Source organism: Octopus sinensis, linkage group LG24, assembly GCF_006345805.1.
Source record: "Octopus sinensis linkage group LG24, ASM634580v1, whole genome shotgun sequence".
Taxonomy (NCBI): Eukaryota; Metazoa; Mollusca; class Cephalopoda; order Octopoda; family Octopodidae; genus Octopus; species Octopus sinensis.
The window spans coordinates 8,274,344-8,281,087 of NC_043020.1; the positions used below are offsets into that span (position 1 = coordinate 8,274,344).

Here is a 6,744-nt window from a genome sequence, read left to right on the forward strand (position 1 = left end):
TTATAACTTTATACACTCCTTATCATTTCTCATGTTACAATAAATTCTTTGTTTTGTAGAATGATACATTGAGGAGGATTTTTTTTTTATGAGTGCTACTGGATTACTTGAATTCATATATTGGGATGTGCCACCAGACTGGCTCCCATGGCACGTAAAAAACACCTTTTGAGCCTGGTCGTTGCCAGTATTACCTGACTGGCCCCCGAGCCAGTGGCACATAAAAGCACCCACTACATTCTCAGAGTGGTTGGTATTAGGAAGGGCATCCAGCTGTAGAAACTCTGCCAGATCAGATTGAGCGTGGTCAATGCCAGTACCGCCTGACTGGCCCTCATGTCCATGGCACGTAAAAGCACTCGCTACTCTCTCAGAGTGGTGTTAGGAAGAGCATCCAGTGGTAGAAACTTTGCCAGATCAGATTGGAGCCTGGTGCAGCCTTCTGGCTCGCCAATCCTCAAACCATCCAACCCATGCCAGCATGGAAAGTGGACGTTAAACGACAATTATGATATATAATGTGTGTGTGTGTGTGTGTATATATGTGCATATGTATAAATAACAGTTAACTGTTTGGCCTTAAAACATTTCGATAGATCTTCCATTGAAAGACTGTGTGGTAAGAAGTTTGCTTTCCAACCATATGCTTCCCGGTTCAATCCACTATAGCTCCAGGCTGACCAAAGGCTTGTGAGTGGATTTCGCAGACAAACTAAAACAAACCCGTCATATGTGTGTGTGTGTTTATGTTTGTCCCCCACCACTCATTGACAACGAGTGTTGGTGTGTTTATGCCCTCATAATTTAGCAGTTTGGCAAATGAAAACCAATAGAATACCAGGCCTAAAAAAATAAAAAGTGGTGAGGTCGATTTGTTTGACTAAACCCTTCAAGGTGGTGCTCCAGCATGGCTACAGTCCAGCAGCTGAAACAACACACACACACATGCAACCTTGAGGGTGCTTTTTTTGGTAAAGGATTGATCTGAGATCTTGTGTTGAAACTAAACTGTATTGTCATAATCAAGCCAGCCCCACTTCACCCATACACACACACACACACATATATCTATATATATATATATATATATACTCTTTACTCTTTTACTTGTTTCAGTCATTTGACTGCGGCCATACTGGAGCACCGCCTTTAGTCGAGCAAATCGACCCCGGGACTTATTCTTTGTAAGCCCAGTACTTATTCTATCGGTCTCTTTTGCCGAACCGCTAAGTGACGGGGATGTAAACACACCAGCATCGGTTGTCAAGCAATGCTAGGGGGACAAACACAGACACACACATATATATATAACCCATGCTAGCATGGAGAACGGACATTAAACGATGATGATGATACATATATACGATAGGCTTCTTTCAGTTTCCGTCTACCAAATCCACTCACAAGGCTTTGGTCGGCCCGAGGCTATAGCAGAAGACACTCGACCAAGATGCCACGCAGTGGGACTGAACCCGGAACCATGTGGTTGGTTAGCAAGCTACTTACTACACAGCCACTCCTGCGCCTATATATATATATATATATATATATATATATATAAACAAAAATTTTAAGTAAATAGAAAATGAAGAAGCGAGATATATATTTCTCCATTTTCTGTTTACTTTAAATTTGTTTCCTGACAAACTCATGTTTATCTTTGTTGTTACCTGTAATCTATGAGCATAACATGCTTGCATTTGTATATCCAGGGTTAACATAGGTAATTATACCAGTAGTGTAACGGATAATTTTATCCCTTAGACAGTTACCCCAACCTCTAAGTCTACTAACCTTTATTTATACACACACACACACACACTATTGCATTCATATTTGTCTTTTAACCCTTTCATTACTGTATTTCTGTTGAGATGCTCTGTGTTTCTTTCAATTACTTTAAATATATCAAAGAACTTTAGTAAGATAACTTGGTTATCATTAAACTAGTGTTAGGAACATAAATTGTGACTAAGTTTTGGTGGAAGATTTTAATTCAAAACTTATGAAAACAAGACATTTGTACTACAGAATCAGAGACAGTTTCAGGTGGGTTGGTAACGGAAGGGTTAAGAGAAGCTATTTAAGAAAGGAAGAATGATTTTATTGCTGTTGAGGTCATCTTCACCTTTCATATCTTCAACATCAATACTAATGGGACCTGTGGAAAAGATTAACCCTTTTGTTACCATATTTCTGTTGAGATGCTCTGTGTTTCTTTCAATTAATTTTAAATATAACAAAGAACTTAATAAAATAACTTAGTTATCATTCAGCTGGTGTTAGGAACATAAATTGTGACTAAGGTTTGGTGGAAAATTTTAATTCAAAACTTTTATAAACAAGTCATTTGTACTGCAGAGCCAAGGCCAGTTTCAGCCGGGTTGGTCATGAAAGGGTTAACAGCAGAGAGCAGTTTTATAGACCAATCCATCTTTTGTTGAGGAAGGTCATGTTTGGAACTATTTTTGCTTTCGAGATATGTCAAGTTTATTGATGCAGAAAATACCAATTTTCTTTCTTTCTTTCTTTCTTTTTTTTTTTTTTTTGGTAGATACTTAGCATCAAATCCTGGAATAACCCTGAAATTTAATTTCAGAGTTAAATGGTTAATTTTTTTTTTAAATTGGTGCTTTACTGCAGGTGATAATTATTAAGAACTTTAAAAACGGATCTTCTTTTTTTTCTGCCTGGGGAAGGTTGTGAATGTCATGGCTGGCTACTTTTGTTTTTATTATTCTCCTGTTTTTTTTTTTTTTTTTGCTTTTCTTTCAAAAAAATAATAGAGGACAGACAGACAGACAAGAAGGGGAATCCCCCACCCCACAGAAAATTGTCTGGTGAATACTTCAATATATTTGAATAATTCAAATACATCCATTTATTAAAAAATTACTATTTTTAAATCCCACAATGTGAGATATTCAGCAACAGTACTTTGTAGTAAAGATTGTTTGCCAACATAACAGGGCAGTCCTGGTTTAGGACGAATGTTGCTGTAATTTAGCCCCAGGAGACATCCATTTATTCCCAAGCCCCCACCAAGAGAAATTTCACAAGGTAGTACATGACTGTTTTTGCTTGTGCAAAATAGGGGCTCGCCCCAAATTTCAAGAAGGCAGTGAGATGGGGTTTTGTTTTTTTTTTGTTGCTTTATTTTTTTCTGGTGTTTTTGAGGGAAAAATCTGTTCATTCTTCCTTAATCAGAGACGACCAAAAAAAAGAATGAATCAAGTAGTGAGAAGAGGAAGGGTTTCTCTGCCGATTGTTATCTGTGGTGGTAGTCATGGCAAAGAGGAAATGATATTTCATGCAATAACAGTTCATATTTTTTTTTGTTCCCTTCTTATCTCATCTTGTAGGGGGCACTGTAAAAACCGGAGAGAATGGAGGAGTGCAGAGGACTTCTTTCGGGGGTGGGAGGTGGGGCAAGACGTAACAGACGATTCCGTTTGTTCCCCCACTACACACACACAACACACATAGAGAAAATATTTTGAACAAAAATGAAATTTTGTTGCGCTTTGCAATCTCTCGGTCTTCATCTATTTTCCCAGCACATTCCACTCTTTGAGAAACCGTTTATATTAATGTACAAATGCATATATTTATATACATACATCTATATATATATATATAAATGTATATATATAATAGATATAAATATATATATTATAAAATATATATCTATATATATAAATGTATATATATAATATATATATATAAATATATATAAATGTATATATATATATATATATAAATGTAATATATATATATATATATAATGTATATATATATATATATATATAATATATTATAAATGTATATATATATATAATAAATGTATATATATATATATATATATATATATAAATGTATATATATATATATATATATATATTATATGTATATATATATATTATATATATATATTATAAATGTATATATATATATATATACACATATAATATAAATTATATATATAAATGTATATATTATATATAAATGTAGTATATATATATATATATATATAAATGTATATATATATATATATACACATATATATATAAATATATATATAAATGTATATATATATATATATAATGTAATATTATATATAATGTATATATATATATATATAAATGTATATATATATATATAAATGTATATATATATATATATAAATGTATATATATATAGATATATATATAAATGTATATATTATATATATATAAATGTATATATATATCATATATATAAATGTATATAATTATATATATAAATGTATAATATATATATATATATAAAATGTTTATATATATATAATATATAAAGGTATATATATATATATATAAATGTATATAATATATATAAATGTATATATATATATATATAAATGTAATATATATATATATATAATAAATGTATATTATATATTATATAAATGTATATAATAGATTATATATATATTAAATGTAATATATATATATATATATAAATGTATATATATATATATAAATGTATATCTATATATTATATATTATATATATAAATGTGTATATATATATATATATAATATATATAAATGTGTATATATATATATATCTATATATATATAAATAAAGGTGTATATATCTATTATAAATGTGTATATATATATATATATATTATATATATATATATATATATATTATACATATATATATTATATGTTATATATATATATATATATATACTGTATATATATATATATAAATGTATATATATATATATATAAATGTATATATATATATTATATAAATGTATATATATATATATATAAATGTATATATATATATATATATAAATGTATATATATATATATATAAATGATATATATATATATATAAATGTATATATATATATATATATATAAGTGTATTATATATAATATATATATATATATATCTGTATATATATATATATATATGCTGATGTATAACACATATCCATACATATACATATATGACGATGATAGTGCCTGTGTGTTTGTATGCAAATATGTGTGCATGTATGTATATGTGTATGTATATCACGTGATCAACCAGACTATCAGATGTTGTTACACATCGCTGGTCACAATGCGGTCGCATTGTTTTAGTCTTCGAATGACGCCACCCCGCTGGCTAAGCGAGCAGGCCATGTGTATGTATATATGTGTTGTTATTTATATATATATATATATATAGATGAGTGAATGTATGTTTGTACACGTATGTATGTATGTATATATATAAATGTGTGTGTGTGTGTGTATGTAAATAATGCTATTCTTGTGACAGCCATTTTGCTGTAGTGAATTTTAGAAACAAGAACCATAACTCTGCTTGCCTCAGTCTACTTAACTGACAAAAAGATGAAGCAAAAAACAAAAAAAATGAAAAAAACTGTTCTGCTCCTACTTTACAAGTAAGAGGACGCTCAAATGTAATATATATGAACCGTAGTTTTAACATGAAAAAGACACACAGACAGACACACACACACACACACCCAACTGTCACTGGTCATCTTCTATTTCAGCCGAAAACTTGTCGCCTATAAATGAGAAATAAAGCAAGAAAACAAAAATGTTTAAATCTGTGGAATTTTTTTCTCTAAAATCTCGCCATTTTGTAAAAAAATATATTATTTCTTTCATGCAGATTATCATTATTATTTTTTTTTTTTAATTACTAATTTATTTTTACTAACTGAATGCCTTAATTGTATGCAACTTACAACAATGCTGTCTGTATGTGACACCACAAGCCCCAACCCAAAACACACTGCTGTGCCACTGGCCTTTCTGAGATTGATTTTATACACATGCTGAAGTTGTGTGAGAGTCTGTCTCCTCCGATTTAGATTCCTAACTACTCCCACATTTTGCAGTGCAGTTTAACCAAAAGCGGGTATCTTATAGTCGTGATTCATATCAAGCCCTTCTGGGTATTAGCCCGCGTCTACGATGAGTCTACGATTTAAAAAAAATTTACCATCATTTTTTCATTTCTTTAAAGGAAGTATATAAGGGAAGTAACTCTCTAAAAATGCTTATATAGCTATTTCCCTTACAAACCCGAGCAACGCCGGGCGATACTGCTAGTGTATGTGTATATGTATATATATATATATATATTCACATATATACACATACATGTTCATGTATTATATATATATACACACACACACTTATACAAGGTTTGATTAGTAAGTATCCCAACTGTTGCCATAGTAACGAAGCCAAAGCATGCAGAGTAAAGCTGCTTGGAAAAGATTGACCTTTAACTCTGCTGTACATGCACTCTAAGTTTTAATGTTCTAGCTCACTTGCCCTCTTTACAGCAGTGCTTGGAAGGAAGGTGTGTAGCATGTGATTGTCGCATTGACCATGACAAAGAAAGTTGTCATGGTGATACTTACTCAGAGGCCTACGCAAAGTTGCGGAAAGTGTATGGAGAGGAGTGTTTGAGCCACACACGAGAGTACAAGTGGTTCGGACATTTCCAGGATGGCTGAAAAAAATGTTGATATTGACAAACGTTCTGGGAGACCCACAACCAGTAGAACAGATGTGCATGCAGCTGTGAAGGGAAATCGTTGAATCACCATCTATGGGTTATCAGAGGATGTGCAGCTTAGTCACGGTTCAGTTTAGTCCATTATCACTGAGGATTTCGGTATGAGACCTGTGTCTGCAAAGTTTGTGTCAAAACTGCTTTC

The 6,744-nt window shown here is 31.1% G+C and overlaps 1 long non-coding RNA gene across 1 annotated transcript; it reads right to left on the reverse strand.

Moving 5' to 3' along the window:
* Positions 1-1,043: 1,043 nt before the first annotated feature.
* On the reverse strand, positions 1,044-3,607 carry LOC118767787. Its single transcript, XR_005003703.1, has 3 exons — positions 3,468-3,607; positions 1,813-1,821; positions 1,044-1,068 (listed from the first exon to the last, which is right to left on the reverse strand). It is a non-coding gene; the product is annotated as an uncharacterized LOC118767787 (long non-coding RNA).
* Positions 3,608-6,744: the final 3,137 nt, after the last annotated feature.